This window comes from Cnephaeus nilssonii, assembly GCF_951640355.1.
Source record: "Cnephaeus nilssonii genome assembly, chromosome: 2".
Classification (NCBI taxonomy): domain Eukaryota; kingdom Metazoa; phylum Chordata; class Mammalia; order Chiroptera; family Vespertilionidae; genus Cnephaeus; species Cnephaeus nilssonii.
In genome coordinates this window covers 92105892-92126474 of record NC_137073.1, presented here as the reverse complement: position 1 = coordinate 92126474, position 20583 = coordinate 92105892, and the positions used below count along the sequence as shown (strand labels likewise).

Sequence of the window (20583 nt, the reverse complement as noted above, 5' to 3'; positions counted from 1 at the left end):
TTTCAGAGCAGGTATAAATACGCATTGTGAAACTGAGTGTAACAAGAATAATATGTGCCATTCATATCAGATTGTGCCAATACTAAGGGATTAATGCATTCCTCTGTGCTTTCACAGTTCATATTCATTTACTGATGATTCCTATCTGTTACAATGAATTGTAAATATCTACTCAATTCCAGAATAGATTGGATGTTTCTTGAAAGCAGAGACCACTTTCTAATATTCTTTATAGATTAAATCCTAGTATAGCAATAAGCACACACATATGTAGGAAATGCCCACACATAAACATTTTAAATTACTAAACCAAATAGGAGGAAATGCATATAACATTTTGAAATTTGATATAAACTATATAGTATTCAAATGACCTCAAACATCTAAGGTAATCAGTTATTTGTTTCAGCTTGAACAACACTGGAATGCATGAGTTCATGAGGAAATTAATATGTATTAACCATTGACATCTTTGAAACATAGGTAAACATCTTGAATTGAGGATGGATCACGAGAATTTTCGCTTCATATTACACAGTGTTTTACAAAGTATCATACTTTAAAAATATATTAGTTTGGAAGAACATGTAATAAATAACTTCAAAATGGAATGGGTATTTAATTTTAAAGTGTGCCTTTAACATTTATGTAAAACGTTTTTTGTACTCATTCAATAGAAACTTATCTGGCCACTGGGTAAAGCTAACAATAAAACTACTGGTCCGCAATGTGTTAATAATATATAATATATGTGAGATATGCTGATGTTGCAACCTATTAAAAGTAATAATTATAGATTATACTTGTGCAATTTTAGCAAGATTTAAATGTGACTTTGAAGTTGTCTTTTATCACATGCTAAAATGGAAAATTAAGTAAAAATATAGTTATAGAAGCGAATGCCCAAATCAGGTGATGATGAGTATAACTAGTACTTACTAAGTCTTTAGTGTATTAACGTCATTATGCTAATCCCATCATATGTCATCCTTCATATAATTCTCTCCAGACCTTATGAATTGGGTCCAGGTATGCTCCACATGTCTCCTCATTCTCCTGGGAGCAGCATCCACCCAAGACATTTTCTTAGCGTCATGAATCGCAGAAGCACAGGAGAGTAAGTAAACCCGCAGGAATATTTAAAAGCTCTGCATTCATCACGCCTGCTGATAGTTCATTGGCTGAATCTTACTATGTGGTGAAGCCCAAATAGTGGGCTATCCACTATTCACAGAGGTATGCACGGCCCAAAGGAATGTTTTTGTGATGGGGAAGAAGAATAACTATTCACTGGATAATAATCTGACCTATTACACATTGGAATAAAGAAAATTCAGTTTTAGATAATATTGGACCAGGGTAAACAATGCTTTAAAAATATGGCTAAAGAAAATGAAATTGATTTCATAATAAAGTTATTTTCAATTATAGCATGGGTCCCTGCAGGAAATAGATTAGATGGTGCATACACCATTTTGAAATTTGGGGAGAGTTAATAGAGGGAGAGTTGAAGAGAGATAGTCAGGGTATAAAAAGTACAAATGATAACACAGGGGTTTGGGGTTAGCAAAAGCGGGGCGCTGTTAATACAGCTAGCTCTTGAGAAACTCATGGGGGAGCCCTGACTGGAGCACACTGATAAACTGCATTAGGACGACTGGCTGACAGAAGCTGTGTTGGATCTGGGCAGTAATTGACCTGTAGCTGTAACCCCACAGGCAGTGAGTCAAGGAGATAAATATCCAGACTTACCCATTGTCATTCCCTCCTATAGCTGTCTGCTGCTCCACTTTGGTTAAATCTAGAAAAAAAAATAAAAGCCAAGAGGAGTAACAGTCAACCTCACTGATGAATTCATGTAGAGTGGGGAAGTCAGGGACACTAAGATAAGAATATATCCTGTATAGTGCAGCAAGCAATTCACATTTCACTATAACTTTCAGGTGATGTTTAACTCTTTAATACTCTCTCCTTCACGTACTTCTATTATACTAGTACCAGAGGCCCAGTGCATGAAAATTCATGCACTCGGGGGGTCCCTCAGCTCGGCCTGCACCCTCTCACAATCCGGGACCCCTCAGGTAGGGTCTCTAGGCCTGGCCTCAGATCAGGGCCTATCGGGGCTTTCCTTCCCCCGGCTGCAGGCAGCTGGTCCCACCCTGCCACTGCCACTGCCACTGCTTGCCATCTGTGCAGCACTGCCTCCCCCTCTCCTGCCACTGGTGGCCTCACTCTGCAGGCAACAGGCTCCGGTGCAATGGATTGGCTGGGCCTCCCTCTTTCTCTGCTGGGGGACGGGACCAGCCCTGTGAGGGGCCGTCTGCCTGCCTGATCACCCCTAACCGCTCACCTACCTACCTGATCATCCCTAACCGCTGGTCTGCCTACCTGATCACCCCTAACCACTCTGCCTGCCTGCCTGATTGTCCATAACCACTTGCTTGGGGGCGGGGCCAGCCCAGAGAGGGGCTGTCTGCCTGCCTGATCTCCCCTAACCGCTTGTCTGCTTACCTGATCACCCCTAACTGCTGGTCTGCCTACCTGATCTCCCCTAACCCTTCTGCCTGCCTGCCTGATTGGCCCTTACCACTTGCTTGGGGGCGGGGCCAGCACTGACTTCCGGTTGGTCAGCCTCCGGTCATTACTGGTCGTTATGACCCAGGATTTTTATATATTAGGTTTGTGCTATTATATGCACTATCCCTTTTTTAGGGAAAGCTATAGAGCTACAGGTAATGAGCTCATAATTACCAATAGCCTCTCAGCTGTCCTGTTTTGTCACAGCCCATAATGAGGTGACTTAATATTAAGAATCATCAAGATTAAGATCATCTGTGGTGCTCTACTTGCCTGAAATTGTGTGCAGCACTCTTCAAAATCTGTACGATGTATATGAGTGTGTTAGAGTGTGAACATCCTCATGAGTAATGTTTAAGGACCCCTACCATAACAAAACATTTAGATCACTTGGATGTGAATCTAGCAAATGACATTAACTAGACGATTTTTTAAAACATATTAACACTTTTATTATATTAAAATCAGGCAATGGTCTAACAATAAAAAGGCTGCTTATGGAATACTGTTATGTTAAACTTAACTTACAGGATGTTAAATCCTTATAAACTAAGGTTTTCCCCAGAAAAAAAATTAATGGAAACATCATTGGCTTTTCAGACTTGATAGCTGCTGCTTCGAAAGGTGGTTTTACACAAATACTAAATTACAAAAAAAAAAAAAAAATCCTTTACAACACAATGAATTACTTTTATTTCAGTTTGCATCCACATCCCAGCAATTAGTGGTCCTGAACAGAAAAGGGGAAAAACACAGCCATTTTCCAGGAAGTCCAATTTTGGGGTTCTGCCGTGCACATTGAGTTCTTTCTTAATCCCTGCTGAGGCCCATGAGAAGCTGCAGCACCAAAACCAAAATATGCACCGGATTCAAGGTTCCTTTTGTTCCAGTTGTCAGATTCCAAACTAGACCCAAATGGATTGCAAAGATGACCAAATCAGAGCTCTGTTTAAAATTTCAATTTGTAAAAGCAATGATAGGAACAACAACAAAAGAAATCATTCAGAGGGATCATATGTGCTTACAAGTGTCTTCTGTGGCCTTCCTGAGCTTAAAAAACAAACATATCAGCCGATGGTGACAGCAGAGAGTGGCAGGGCTGCGGACCCAATTTTCATTTCCTGGGCTGCTGGAGAATAAATGAATGTGGTTCCAAAACTAAACGAGGGAGGTCGGAGACTCTTTCCAACCTTACCTGATAGCTTCTGGCCAAAGCAAGGGAGTGTCATGGAAAGTGTTGGGTGGTGATGGTGCAAGAAAGGGACTTGAAGAGGAGGAAGGAGGAAGCAGCACCCCTCCATATAAGGGTGGTGGGGGAAGTTATGGGGAAAGCCCTGAATTCCTCACCAAAGGCCCATTTCGGAGGGAAGCAGAGGGGGTTACAATCTATGCTTTGGCCAAGGGTGGTAGGAGAAAGTGGGGACAGGATGGTGGCTTGGAAGTCGAAGGGGTATCATTTAAGATTTAATAAAAGAAACCAGGGGTGCAAACAAAGCACCCACACACACCCAGCAGTAGTCCCACAGGCTGTGGCCCGAAACCTTCACATCTACTCTAACAAGCCACCCCAAGCTGGAGGGCTGTGGTAAGGAGGAATGGGGAAGAGAGGGAGAAGGCAGAGCCCCCAAGCCATGTAATCAGCAGCAAGGTGATTGTGTGATGTGTCTTTTCACAGTTGAGTTGGATGTGCCCCACCAGTTATGATGGGAATCAATTTAAATATACTTTCTTGATCCCAGAAGTTCAACTATGGACAGTGGTTACACTTGACAGGATGATTTATTATAGCACAAGTTATATATTTCAAATGGACAAAAAATTAGTATCATTTACAGTATCTTAAGATAAACTGCCTTTGGACAGGAGTTTCCTTCCCAGTACTTTGAGGTCTACAAGATGTATCTAGAAAATTTACTACTGTGGCAAATGAAGACTGCTTAAATCAAAGGGGGGAGGGGTGGGCCTGTGGTTTTCTTTGTGATTAGTTGCTGTACCACTGTCCTTCAGGTGGCTGAGGCAGTTTCATATTTTCTTTAGACATCATTAGGCGCTGAAGCTCGTGCAGGACAACTTTGATACTATATGAATTCTGCCATTTCGCTAGCACTGATATGGCTCTTGGGTCCACCACTCCATTAGAACGATTAACTCCATTCATAGTAATTTTTCTTACAAAAATTACAAAGGGGGCTGCTTCAGGGTATTTGGGTCCACATTCTATTTTAAGGCTGTATATTCGGTTTTCATAAATTTTGTTTGGAGGCCCAATTATCATCCCTGTCCATCTTGTAAATGTCATGTCTTCATCATCTTCTAGACCCCAGCTAACTGTGCCATCTCCTGCTCCTTTCTGGCCTTCTTCGAGTTCCTCCAGCAGTCAAAAATTGCGAGGGACATTTACTCCCGAGCTCCTGGTGGCTGCCATCTTGTGTCACTGTCGCTTGAAGGCTAGCCTTCACTAGAAGTTTGACCTTAAGAAAGACATTCAAATTCTGCATGTGTCAATTTCATCATTTATAATAATCTATATAAAACAGGTACAATTATATTACTGGGAAAGGCTTTTGAATGATGCCTTTTACATAATAAGCATTCAATAAATATTTGCTGCTGTTATAACGGAGAGTAAGTTATGTGAGGCCATACATTTGATGATTTCTAACAAATAATTTTTAGAATAAACATGAGAAGAGGTGACAAAGCACTATAAATATTAATAGAATAAATGTTTAAGAGTTCAGTATGTTAAGCAAAATTTTGAATTTCAGTGTGTGGAGATAATGAAAAATAGTGTATTTGTTTCTCGTGTGTTTGTTACATGATTTTATGAGCCTCTTCACTGATACTAAGATGATTTTTCTTCCGTGTTCATTTGAATATTTTAATATTTCATGAATTTCACTACAAAATGTTCAATTTTATGGTAAAATACCTTTATTATTTTTTAAAAAATGCCAGGCATATAACTTGATTTGTGTCTGTAATGCTATTTTCTGCTTTCAACTTCCAGGAAAAAACAGGATTAACTTCTTGAGACTTCAGGAGTTGTACAACTTTTCGTTGTCTATTTCTAGTTTTCAGCACATCTCCATATGTCTATAAACATCTTTTTACCACCACAGTGGAACTAGCCTCCATGAACTATTGAAACCATCACTTTCAAGAGAGTATCTCATGTAGGGGTTCACAACGTTGTCTCCTCAGAATGTGCCACTTTGACATAGAGATTATTTTGAGTTGAACATATTTGAGGCTGAGAGAGTCAGGAGGAGCTTTTACTTCCCCCTTAACTGCCTAAAAGAATGTAGGTAGTGGGCTGATCTGTAGGTAGAGGGCTGATCTAGAAGGAGAACTATTACCAGAGATAACCACCGAGAACATGAGCCGGGTGTGGTAGACGGGGGCAACTTAGCAAGGTCTATTAGTTCACATAGCTCTCTGTTTCCCTTTGCCTCTTCATGGCACAACAAGTATTTATCTACCAAACATTTGCTTCTCTATCTTCTTGTAAATTGTTTCCTCCACTTTGAAGTCCCAGACCCCTACCCTCTTCTCCTTAACTCACAATGACATGGATGCCTTGATTGCCTGACTGTCTATGGGCCTTATATTCTTAGGCAACCTCTGTAAACATGGAATTAAGTTTGTGTCACTCTTGTTAATCTGTCACATGTCAATTTACTTCTTAGACCAGCCAGAAAAACCTAGAAGGATAGAGGAGAGATTTCTCTTTCCTCACCAACATTCACATCATTTCCACACTAGAGACCACAAATTCAAGTCTATTTTCTGAGCAGAAAGAGCCAAACCATCCCTTAGGTTTGGCCCATGGAATAATCTCAACTTCAGAGGATAGGTTTGCATTTTACATTCAGGTTCCAAAGTAAGTAAAAAATATATTAGTCCCACAATAATCATGATATCGATTAAACTAGAAGTATGTGCACAAACATATTATGGTTAGTACTCATACCTTCTGCTTCTATATCTGGAAAACCTGCCAGTTCCTAAGAAACTCATGCTTAATAAAGTCAAAATGGCACAGGGGAGGTACTTGCCATAGATGCCTGTCAGCCTAACCTAGGAGAAAGATTATTCGCTAGGGGGGTAGACCCCACTGCAAGCCCACAACATCTTGGGAAGTTAATTGGTATTTTGAAAAAGATCCTGCTTAAAACTCCAGGAGAACAAAACTCTCTCCCTCTCTCTCTCTTGCTCGTGAGCTACACTTGCCCTGTTCTTTCTCCATAGCCATGTGGCCCTAGAAACCACATGGCCCTGCCTGCTGCGCAGATCCCACACACAGGCTCCAGGCGGGAGCCTGGTACAGCAGCAAAGCAACGAATTGTAGTCAAGAACACAAGCAAAGATCGCCAAGTGCTGGACTGGAACTAAGCTTTAATACGGCACAGGATCTCTGGACATGGACTGTATTTCTGACCCTGATTTTACATGGAGATGGGACATTGGAGAGACATTCTTTCGATTTTGCATTGCAAATCCATATTACCATCAGATCCCATCCTCCATGTGAGTCCCTGGAAATGCTTCTCCTTGTGACACCACGAGAAACCCACTTCCACCGGCAACAAAATCAGCACCAATTACCAAATAGAGATGGATTAATCATTGTAGGCAACTTCCCTCCTAATATCCTCCAGGACTTTTTCTACTAGCTCTCCCTGGAGCCTAAAAATTATCTTGCCATTTATTTCAGCAGAGTTGAGGTCAATCTCTCTACTAATATGAATAGTCTTGACCCCTCTCAGAATAGTTTCAAATAAAACCTTTGCCTCAACTTGTCTGGTGCAATTTTTATTTAACAGCCTTAATGTAACATAACTAGAATTTTTAAAAAGGAGAAATTTGGATACAGAGGTACAAGCTCAAGGAGAATGCCAGGTCAAGATGAAAGCAGTGATTTGAGTGATGATGCAGAAGCCAAGAAACGTGATGATTCCCAGGAAACTACCAGAAGCTGGGAGAAGGGCATGGAAGAGATTCTGTCACAGTCTGCAGAAGGAACCAATTCTACTGACACTTTGATCTTGGATTTCTAGCCCCCAGGGACTGCAATAGAAATATATATATATATATATATATATATATATATATATATATATATATATTAAGCCACTCAGTTTTTAATATATACTTGGTTATGACAGCTCTAGGACACTAGTGCAGCATGTTATATAGTGAAAAGATCAAGGATTCATTGTTAGGATAGCAAGTCTTAACCCTTTGCACTCGCTTGCTTTTTTCTCGATTCCTTTATTCTACTCGGGGTTTAATTTCTTAAATACCCCAGATTTTACAAAGCGCGGCAGTAGAATAAAAAACTGGAGTTTCTTTTCATACAAACGTATTTATTTGGATTTTTTTATATTTCAAATTATTGATACATTCAAAGATTAATTTTAATCTCGACATCCGAGTGCAAAAGGTTAAAGACCAATTCTGTTGCTTCTTAGGTTTGAAGACAGGTGAATCATTAAAATTTGTTAAGTCTTCACATCTCCATCTGCACATTTGAATGGCCTAACATTTGAAAGGGGTTGACTCATAATAGGACTAAATAAATATTTTGTTATTTTATCTGACTGCCCAAACAATAGATAACAATTGTGTAAGGTTAAGACAACATTAGCAAAAAGTAGTTTCTAAAAACTGTAACCAGAGCTGAGGCACTAAGCAGCACAGAAACCTTAACAGATGAGGACAACCTGAAATTTCAAAATTCCATTTTTTAGATTTCTCTGTTATATTAGCTTTTTTCCATGGAAACTAAATCATGTTAAACTTTATCCAATGCACAAAACCTTAAAAGTGTCTACTTTACTCCAACCTAGCTTATTTCACTGATATATAACATAATTTCTCTGATATATAATATCATTTAACGAAAACATAGATGTAAATGGCTTTTCTGTTTTCATGAAAATCACTGTACAGAAGGGTGGAGACTAAATAGTCAAAGTAAAAACTTTTTTTTTTAAGGGAGCATAAGTAGAGTGACTTAGAAAGCTTCCATTTCCACCATAAACCTCAGCTTTTTTTTTTTTTAATCACCAACATATTTTTCTAACACTATTTCATATTAATGTTGGTGTTTAATAAAGCAATGTGAGAGATAGTATAACACATCTATTGCTATAAAAGGAAAGGTTTTTATAACGAGAAGACAACTGTTTTATGATTCTCTGGTTTTTCTAGTCCTTACAAAGAGCTGAGGGAAAATTAATAGGGATCCATTTAATGTTTGAGTGACTGCCAGATTGACCAATTTCCATGTGAGACAGTGTGCCATAATTTAAAAAATTTACACCAACCACACATGAAACAAACAGTAATAACAGCAAAATTTTTATAGTAATTTTTAGAGGGAAAAAAAGACCTGATAAGAATAATCAGGTGTAGACTGGCCAGGGTGGCTTGTTGGAGCATCCTCTTGTGCACAGAAAGGTTTCGGGTTCAATTCCCAGTCAGGGCACATACCTAGGTTGAGAATTCAATCCACAGTCTGGATGAGGAGAGGAGGCTACTGATCAGTGTTAATTTCATACATTGACCTGTCTCTTTTTCTCTATCCTTTTTCCTCTCTCTAAAATCAGTAAAAAACATACCCTCCAGTAAGGATTAAAAAAAAATCAGGTTAAGAACAGAAACAAATGGTGAACTGCTTTGTTGTCATTTTTCCTACTTGTATTTACCACAGGGAAAATCCTTTTAAAGGTAGTTAAACCAGTGTAAGAATTTAGATATTTTTATTTTATGATCAGTAGACCATATCAGTGTCTGTATTCACAGTCTAGGTGAACTGAATGCTTTCAGTAAAAATACTAAATATATATTTAACAATGGAAAGCTATAGAGAGGCCATTAGACAGAGCATGCATTCTTTTAAGTACTAGTTTTAATCCCCTTAATCCTAGGCTAATTAGCAACAGCCTCTTAAAATAATTATATCAGTCCTTCAATGCAGTGATATTTCAACTGGTATACCACAAGAATTTTTAAAATGCAATACCTGACAGGGGCATTGACCTGTTTTCCCTCAGATTGTCAAATAAAAACATTACAATAGCTAACACAATAGCCGATCAGTTTGAATGAATCAAAATTATCCGTATTCTTTTTTGTCAGTTCTACAAAAAATATATTTTTTGTGTGTGCCGTAGAATTTTGGTAATTAGTTTATGTGTGCCATGAAATGAAAAAGGTTGAAAATCACTGTTTTAATGCATAGGTAACATTTGAATTTGTCAAAAAGGTTTGGTTGTAATCACCAACCAGATTGATGGGGATGAAAGCAATTTCAGCTGCAAGAGATTAAGAGAAAAATATTTCTTTCACCTTTTGAATGGACTATCAGCAAAGACCATATTATCTCTCTGATCCATGACTGTGAAAACTGTTGGCTTCAGCTATTTTGGCTTTTATTTATTTATACATATTTGGCACCTGAAGTTTTCCAAGCTCTATAAGACATCACAGTAAGACAATGAATAGAGCTTGAGTAGATCACAATCCTATAATTTGTAGAGAAGGAGTGATGGGGCCTTGGAGTCAGTAGGGAGCAGAAATACAATGACAACTTCCAAAAAATTCATACCAAAAATAGTATTTTGAAAGGGAAGCCTCATAGGAGCATGAAAATATCTGGATGGGAAATAGAATGATAACAGAGAGATCAGCTATAAGGTTATTGCAATAGTCCAGGTAAGAAATGAAGAGAATAATTTAAGATTCTGGCAAAGGCAATGGAAGAATAAAGCCAGACTCAAGAGGCTTGGAGACCAGATGGACATGCAAGGAGAAAGTTATCAGTAAAGAATATTCCCAAGGTTTTAAATTCAAAGGCCAGGTAAATAATAAAAACGTTAACAAAGATTAAGAGCACACATAGATGTCAAAACAAGTTGGAAGAGAATACAGTTTGCTCAGTATCAGAAATGAGTTTCAGAAATGAGGTGGATAGAAGAAAGATCAATAAGAAATTGATCTTCAGCTTGTAAAAGAAAAGCAAAAAGCTTGGAGGTAAAATATAACAGTAGTAGAACTTATTTAGTGAGTAGACTTTGAAGAGGACAGGTTAAAAATATTTTTAAAAGTTGTAAGAGAAAACTTAAGTTTCATTAGGCACTTGAAAAAGATTTATCATAAAACATGAAATAAATCGGCCCTTCTTTCCCTTATTGAGAGCTGCCTGGCAGAGTTGCAGGTATACTCATTCTATATTTCTTTCTACTGCTTTAAAATTGAGTTGATTTGTTACCATAAACTCTCCACCATTGAATACATGGAGAGTTTATGGTAACAAATCAACTCAATTTGTTAATAGAAGCTAAAAAGAAAAAAAAAAACAGAAAAAAAAAAACACCATAAAGCAAAATTGGTTTAAACTCATATTAGTTTTCTTTTGCTGCTGTAACAAATTACCATATACCTAGTGGATTAATATTGCACAAATTTATTTTCTTACCGTTCTGTGGGTTGGATGTTTTTCTGGGCTCAAGTCAAGGTTTTGGCAGGGCTGTGATGTTTTCTGGAAGTTCTGAAGACTATGACTGTTTGAATTCCTCTTATTTTCTGTTGCTCTGACTTCTGCCTCACATTTCCACTTTTAAGGATGCTTGTGATTACATTATGCACACCTGCTTCATTTAGCTGTCTCTCTACTTTAATGTCACATGATTAGTAACCTTAATTCATCCGCAACTTTAATTCCTCTTTGCCATGTAATGTAACATTTTCACCTGTTCTGTGAATTGGGGGAAATGGACATCTTTTAGGGACCATTAGTCTGTCTTTCACATTGATAGATTTAGCCCAATGAAATCATCTTGTCATTCTGATGAGATAAATATTATCTATACTAATGCTCAGACTTTAATTTTGCTTTCACCTAATGTTCCAAATGTAAGTGGGATTGAGGCTCTGTGGTATATAACACTCCTCAGATCCCAGCTGTAACAACTGAACTGCCCCTGCTTTCAGCCACAGATCTGTGCTTATCTGCACTTGATTGGACATCCTAGGGGTTCAATTAGTCCCACCTGACTTAAGGAGTGCTATACTATTGTTATCAGTGGAAAAATCCTTACTGGAGTGTTTTTTTTTATGTTTGAAAAAAAACTTTGGCAAAATAAAGATAAAAAATAGAATATACAAATGAACTATAATAGAAATAAAAATGTAAATAAAAGTACATTACAATTTAAATGTTAAATGCTAAAATTGAACATTTTTATTCTAATAGTTTTGAAAATTTATTATGTTAATACATTCCCTAAATAAATTACTTTGACTAAGTTGTAAAAAACTAGAAAATGTACATAGACAGTTAACTACAGAGAACCTAAATCAATAACTTCTAATTTTTCCAAACAATAATCAAATAGATTAAAATAAACTTTTTTCTAAACATTTATGAAGAAATGAGTCCAATCTTCTCCATATCCTTGCAGAGAATTGAAGAAACAAAGAATGTTAAGTTATTAAATATGAAAAATGATAAAAACAAAAAAAGCAAACACAATGCAAGAATATATTTATGTTTTTTTTAAATATATTTTTTATTGATTTCAGAGAAGGAGGGAGAGGGAGAGAGAGATAGAAACATCAATGATGAGAGAGAATCATTGATTGGCTGCTTCCTGCATGACCTCATTGGGGATCCAGCTGGAAACCTGGGCATATGTCCTGACTGGGGATCGAAGCTTGACCTCCTGGTTCATAGATCAACCCTCAACCACTGAACGACACTGTCTCGGCAAAAATATATATTAAGGATAATATAATCAATATATATAAAAGCCTAAGTGACCGTCTGACCGTTTGACCATCCAACTGGTAGCTATGGCGCACAATGACCACCAGGGGCAGGTGCTCCAACTGGTAAGTATGACATGCACTGACCACCAGGGGGCAGACGCTCATCACAGGAGCTGCTGAGCTGCAGTGTCTTGGCAGCTGTGGTTCTCAGGTAACACACCTGGAACCAGAGAGGAGGGAGCCCGATTCTGGGGTGCATTACCCAAGAACTGCCCTATCACAATCCGGGACCCCTTGGAGGATGTCAGCCAGTTTCAGCCTGATCCCCACAGGCCAGGCTGAGGGACCCCACCAGTGCATGAATCCGTGCACCAGGCCTCTAGTATTATATAATGAACCATTGGATTTTTCCCTATAAATTCTAGATTAATTTAACAACAAATTATTGATCAATATTATTTTATGAATTAACAGATTAAAGAAAGGAACCTGCATGGTTGTGACAGTACTTGCAGAAAAAGTGGTCAATACAAACATATATAATTTCATGATTACAAAGTCATATAAATTAGGAAATCTTTTAGCCTAATATTGAGAATGCAGAGAAAATAATAAGATGCCTGATACTAGAAATAATACATCAATTATATATTTTTAAATATAATAATTTTTTATTAAAATGTTATTTAAAATATTAAAGACCTATAAAATTGATAGAAATATTATTTTTATAAACACACTAAAGAGCAAATGTGACTATATTTTCCAAACCGATCTATATATTTAATATAATCAAAGATGCAATCTGAACAGAATTATATTCATGTATGTGTGGTAATTAAATTAATGACAGTGCTTAGATATTCTTGGGGATAAGATGGACTCATAATAAATGGGCATGTAAAAATAGTTATCATTATATGAAAAGGAGGTGGGTACTTAACTCAAAACATAAACAACAATTGACCCCAGATTTATCTTGTTTTAAGTATAAAAGTGAAACATCTATTTTTTAAAATAATATGAGAATGATTTTATGGTCTTAGATAGGGGAGGATTTCTTAAACAAGATTTATAAATGATAGAAAAGAAAAAAATTATAAATTGAACAAATATAAGAATTTCTGTTCATCTGTAGACACGATGAATGGTAATTCAAACTGGAAGGTATTTTCCACTAATATAACTCTCATAAAGAATTAGCATTCAGACGAAATGTTCATGGCAACTGAGTGAATAAGTGAATGTGTGTATGTGCATGTGCGTGTTCATGCATGTGTGTCAATAAAGTTAAAAGACCACTAACAAGATTTTAAATTGGTAAAATATATGAACAGGGATTTTACAAATGATGGATATGAATAATAAAGGGATGTTAGAGAGCAGAGAACTGTGAATCAAAACTAAAGTGACCATTTTGGTAAACTTTCTGAGGTTAGACAACACCAGTGATTGGGAAAGATATAGAGCAAGGAACACCTTCATTAATTGCATAGCAACTGCTTGTCTTATTGCAAATAAGTGCAGCTACTTTGGAAAATAATTTGGCTTTACTTAATACAGTTGACATACACATATTTTATGACCCAGCAATCCCACTACTTGTTACAAACTCTAGAGACAATCTTGCACACGTGCTTCTGCAGACATGAAATCAGAATTCTCCTAGGCAGCCCTGTTCGTAATAGTAAAATACTGGAAACCACCCAAATGCCTATCAACAGCGGAATAGACTGTAGCTTCATGGATCACATTGGATGAATCTCAAAAGCATAAAGTCAACTGAGGAAAGCAACCTCTCCAAAAACACAGTAATTTTATTTATATAAATTGAAAATGCAGACAAAACTAACTATACGTATATATATATATATATATATATATATATATATATATATATATATATATATATAACATATGCTCTAGATTTCAAAATAACGATTTATTAGTACATAATTCAGGATAAGTGGTTACTACTCCTGAGTGAATAAAGTCAACAGGGAACAAACAGAGGCTTTTAAAGTATTAAACTGACTTGTGAATACATTGTTTTGTAATGATGATTGAATTGTACATCTAAGTTATATATAGCAGTGGCATGTATATTTCACAATTAAAATTTTAAAAAGAAATGCTGTGCTAATAATATGCTTTATGCTCAAACACCAGTGACATTGTAGCTCATTAAAAGGGCAGAGAGTTGGAAATTGGGGAAAATCAGGGTCGAATAGTTACTAGGTATTCTTACTTACTAGGTTCGTGACCTGAACATTTTTAAAAAGGAGATAATGATATCCATCCTGCAGAGGTGCCAGAGAATAAATAAAATCATGAATGCCAAATGCGGGCAGAATGCCTGGCACAGAGATGCTCAAATTGAGGATCAGCAGGAAGGAAATGAATGCTCCTTTACTGACAGCAGTTTCAACAGAAGACAAGTGTTTTGTTCACTGTGGCAACTACATTGCAAGAGGAATTGTCAAATTGTGAGTGAAAACTACAGTGGAATAACAGCTCCCAATAAATAACATTGTAAGGAAGCACAGCTTCATGCTACTCAGGCATGCATCTACACAGGCAGGGGTGGGGGCGGGATAGAAGTTGCTCTCTTCTCACTGAGACTCGTTCACCCTGAGACGATCTGTCATTGTATGCAGAACGCGGTGGCAGATTTATCCCTACGATTCAGGTTGCTCAGTAATGGTTCAGGTAAAAGCATTTCATAGCGCGCCATAAAGTGGGAACTCATAAATGACAGAGTCTATTATTGGGTGACAAGCTCCAGCTTGGTGACTTTGTTTGTGACTTTGTATAGACTCTGCAGAAATAATTCCATTGTCATGAGCTTCAGGAAGAAAAAAGAAAGAAATAACACTGGTCAGCACTTTTAAACACCCGATATTATTAAAACACACACACATACACACACACTCATATTAACTGAAGGCTAAACAGATTAAAATAACTGGCATGATACACAACAAATACATACACTCTGGTGCAACCCCTAAATTGGTGAGAGTAGGATTGTGTTTATAGTTACTTTGAAATTACAAATTAACTGTTGTTCCCATATTCTGAATAAAGCCTTTGAATTTTCACTCTGCTTTCATTTTGCATTATAATCTGAACTAGAGGCCCGGTGCACAAAATTCATGTATTGGGGGGGGGGGTGTCCCTCAGCCCAGCCTGCACCCTCTCTAATCCAGGACTGCTGGCTCCCAACTGCTCGCCTGCCTGCTTTCCTGATTGCCCCTAACCACTTCTGCCTGCTAGCCTGATCACCCCCTAACCACTCCCCTGCCAGCCTGTTTGATGCCTAACTGCTCCCCTGCCAGCTTGTTTTCCCCTAACTGCCCTCCCCTGCAGGCCTGGTCCCCCTGAACTGCTCTCCCCTGCAGGCTTGGGTCCCCTCCAACAGCCCTTCCCTGCAGGCATGGTCACCCCCAACTTCCCTCCTCTGCCAGCCTGGTCACCTCTAACTGCCTTCCCCTGCAGGCTTGATTGCCCTCAACTGCCCTTCCTTGCAGGCCTTGTCCCTCCCAACTGCCCTCCCCTGCTGGCCTGATCGCCCACAACTGCCCTCCCTTGCAGACCTGGTCCCTCCCATTGCCCTCCTCTGCTGGCCATCTTGTGGTGGCTATCTTGTGTCCACATGGGGACAGCCATCTTGTGTGTTGGAGTGACAGTCAATTTGCATATTATTCTTCTATTAGATAGGATTAGATAGGATAGAGGCCTGGTGCATGGGTGGGGGCTGGCTGGTTTGCCCTGAAGGGTGTCCCAGATCAGGGTGGGGGTTCCCTTGGGGTGTGGGGCAGCCTGGCCGAGGGTCCTGTGGTGGTTTGCAGGCTGGCCACGCCCCCCGGTGACCCAAGTGGAGGCCCTGGTACCTGGGATTTATTTATCTTCTATTATTGAAACTTTGTAGCCTTCAGTGGAGCCAAGCCTCCTGCTTGCTCAGTGGCTGCAGCCATTTTTGTTGGGATTTATTTATCTTCTATAATTGAAATTTTGTAGCCTTAAGTGGAGGCCAAGGCAGGCCAGGGCAGGCAGAAAGCTTGGCTTCCTCCATCACCGGGGGTAACTCAAGCCTCCTGCTCTCTCCAGCTCCGTGGCTGCCGCCATTTTTGTTGGGATTTATTTATCTTCTATAATTGAAACATTGTAGCATTGAGTGGAGGCCTGGGCCCGCCAGGGTATGCAGAAATCTTGGCTTCCTCCATTGCTGGGGAAACCCAAGCCTCCTGCTCTCTCGGTGGCTGCAGCCATCTTGGTTGGGTTAATTTGCATACTCGCTCCTGATTGGATGGTGGGCGTGGCTTGTGGGTGTAGCAGATGTGGGGTCAATTTGCATATTATTCTTTTATTAGATAGGATGATGATTAAAGCTGTGCTTCTCTACAATTAAGTCATTGGCCAAAAGAAAAATATGTGTCAATAGCAAATACCTATGACTACTATTCTTGGTAGGAATTGTTTTTGTGGGGGGTGGGGGGATGGGAGGATATAAGGCAGTACTTTGGATCATATAATAGTGCCTCATACAATAAATCTTCAGTGGCCAATCATAATGGGACATGGCTACTTTATATGTTACTATATATTTTTAAATTTTCACCTGAGGACATGCTTAGAGAGAGAAAGGGAGGGGGAGACAGGGAGAGAGAGAGAGAGAGAGAAATATTTATTGGTTGCCCTCCATATGCTTTTTGACCAGGGATCAAATCAGCAACCTTTCGGTGCATGGGACAATACTCAACCAACTAAGCCACTCCAGCTGGGCACTATATTTAAATTTTGAATTAATATTATTTTCTTTTTTAGTGTTGGAGAAATAACGATGCTGTTCCTAACTACTTGTTGGTATTACAGGAAATACTATAATCTTTAGAACCAATCTACACATACTTTAACTCAGTTTCTGTGAATATTTCTATTCCTATTTCATAGGATTTCTCTTTAATGTAAATCTCAGATGATATATATGACATCCTTCATCTCATGTTTTCTGATATGCAAACAAAGACCTACACCATCATTTGAAGTAATAATCCTATATAATAAAACCCTAATGTGCAAATCGAGCTAACGGTGGAATGACCGGTCACTATGATGTGCACTGACCACCAGGGGGCAGACGCTCAATGCAGGAGCTGCCCCCTGGTGGTCAGTGCGCTCCCACAGTGGGAGCATAGCTCAGCCAGAAGCTGGGCTCACAGCTGGCAAGAGCAGTGGCAGTGTCGGGAGCCTCATCCGCCTCCACTACAGGTGGGTGGTAAGGAGCGAGGGGTCCCAGACTATGAGAGGGTGCAGGCCAGGCTGAAGGACCCCCACCCCCAGTGCACAAAATTTTGTGCACTGGGTCTCTAGTACTTCATATTTTCCCCTTAAAGACATAATTGTTTTACTTTTTCTGTCAGCTATTAATCAATTTAGCTAAAATCAGGAGTAAAAATATGTGAGTTCAAATACCTTTAGATTGTTAGTGCTGTCTTGATAACGTAGAGGGCTTATGTATACATTTTTATATGCATTGAATATTTTTTAAAAGATGAGACAGAAATAAACACAATGGCACAGAAATAAACTAATTATGGGGAATTTTAAAGGAATTGGATAAAGGAGGATTGCCTAGATTTAAATTGGATATAACTTTACATTATTGCTATTTCAATTTTGTCACATTCAGATATAAACCAATATTTAACAACATTAGCAGAATTTGAGTTAGGTATCTCATTGAGAAAAACATTTTTAAAAAAGCTACACATACAATCTATTAAAAGTGACAAAAATAGAGATCTTATATAATCCTATATCCATTGAAAAGAATGAATATCTGATTAAATACACTCCTATAAGATCAATTTTTTTCTCTGGTGAATTCTTTGAAACTTTTAGGGAAAAAAGTACACAAATCAAACACAAATTCTGCCAAGATCAGAAAAAAAAAAGGAAGAAATAGTTGCTAACCTCAGGTCAATCTGTGTTATAAATGGGTATGCCTAAATCCTAAATATAACATTTTGAACAATATATATGAATGATAATTCATCATGAACACATTGGATTTAGTCCATGAATGAAGGAGTCCTTTGAAATTTAAAATTTTACCAATATAATTTCACTGTGATGACTGCATCAGTAGAAAACATGTGATACTAAATTAAAGACCAGCAAAAGATTAGATAAATTTATTTAGCAATCTTAATAAAAATAAACTAGTAACAGAAGAGAATTGATCAAAGATATTTACAAATCTAAGAAAAATCCTACTAATGTAAAAAATGTTTCTCTTTAAACAAAGAAAGTAGACAAGAAAGCCTGTTACTATTTTCTCTAGTACACTTGTGTTTAGAACACCAGTAGAATAAGATAAAAATTAGAAGAAAGCAATAAAAATAGTATTCAAATATATAAGATTAATGAAAATTAAAATAAGCTACTGATATACAATTAGATTTATAAAGTCAACTGAACATAAAGCTGTTGGGTAAAAATCAATTGAATATCTATACACTGTATAATACTAGAAACAAATAATAAGGAAAGATGATATCATTGACAGTAAAATAAAAATGCATGAAATATATTCATATTAATGTACTAGTCCTCTTCCCTAAAGACTATAAAGCTTATTGATGTATATTTGAAAATATCTAAATAAATGAAGAGCAAAATCATATTCCTGCAATTAGTGATTCAATACTGTTAGGTATAAATTTGCTCAGATTATTATAAACATTCAGTTCAGTTACAAACAAAATGACAACTGGGTTCTTTTTGTGGATGTTGTAAAATTTATATTAAAATATAAATGATAAATAATATAAAGGCATTAATTTAAAAGAATTAAAATATTGGATTATTCTAATAACCTATGACATTCATTGGAAAATAAATCAAGAAAATATGTTTTAGACTGTGGATAAGCATATAAATCAACGATAGAGAGTAGGGTGTCCAGATAAAGACTCACACATATATGGAAATTCAATAAATAACACTAGGGAAAGGGTGGTCTGTTCAATAAGTAGTATTGTGTCAATTAGCTATAAACTTGCACATAATATATCGATAGATATCTATCTACCTGTAACTATATTTGCAAAATATATAATTGACAAAGGTTCATATCAAGAAAAAGATATAAAACCCTACAAATCAATAAGCAAATACAGAGAATCCCATAGGCAATGGACAAGATGTTTGATGAAGCCCTTCAATGAAAAGGAAATACAAATTGTCAATGTATGAAAAGGTTCCCATTATTCATGAGTGAAATACAAGACATAGTCACCATGAGAAAAACAACTGAAGAAGATAATACTACATACCCACCAGGCTGCTAAAATTATAGTACTGATAAGTCATGTACTGCTGATGGAGTTGAAAGGCAGTAGTAAGAATGAAAAGTTGGCATTATCTATTGTTGATACACATGACCCAACAATTTCATTCAATTGTATGTGAATGTTACACTTTGAGTTAATTTCCCAACATAATGAAAAGTAGAAGTGCTTTGAAAGTGATTAATATATAATTATAATGTAATTTAAACTATTAGAATGAAAAAAATGTAAAGTTTTTCTTAGTTCTACTTTCATTGTTTTTTGTCACATTGTCTATTTTAGACTGTTTCTAGTCTATCTGATCTTGCTTTTATTCAAGACAAAATGAACTTTAGATAACACCATGAAAATACCACATATTTTTTCTTCTTAAAGATATAAGAAAGAATATTCACTTAAAATTCCACTTAAAAAACAGAAAGGATTTGTAACTGAGTCTAAGATTTTTGCTTGAACTTTGTTTTTGTTTAAAGACCTGCTATAATTCTTCGAGAGAACTATAAGTCTGCTTAGAAACATTATAATGCAAAATGGACATAGAAGGACAATGAGATATTTTATTTACCATGGCAGAGCCATTGCTTTGAAGAATGGATAATATATCGTAATGGTAATATATGGAGAAGTAACACAGGTGACTAGTAGAAACAATAAATCTGTTTTTATCATAAGACTTGTCTTAGGCATTCCTCTTATAATACATAAAATAATTTTAGGCCACGTGAAACTAGCTTGAAAATCCCTTGTTTATTGCAATATACATCTGTTATGATTAAAAAAAATATAGCCCACTTCCAAAAACCTGCAACAAGGTGATGAATCCTTAGGTAAATACTTTAGATCATTATTCATTACCAAGGGGCTTTATTGATTC

General features: G+C 37.3%; 1 pseudogene across 1 annotated transcript; it reads right to left on the bottom strand.

The window, feature by feature from the left end:
- Positions 1 to 4558: 4558 nt before the first annotated feature.
- Positions 4559 to 5002, bottom strand: LOC307093582 (ubiquitin-conjugating enzyme E2 variant 1-like; annotated as a pseudogene). Its single transcript has one exon. The product of its transcript is annotated as a ubiquitin-conjugating enzyme E2 variant 1-like (transcript).
- Positions 5003 to 20583: the final 15581 nt, after the last annotated feature.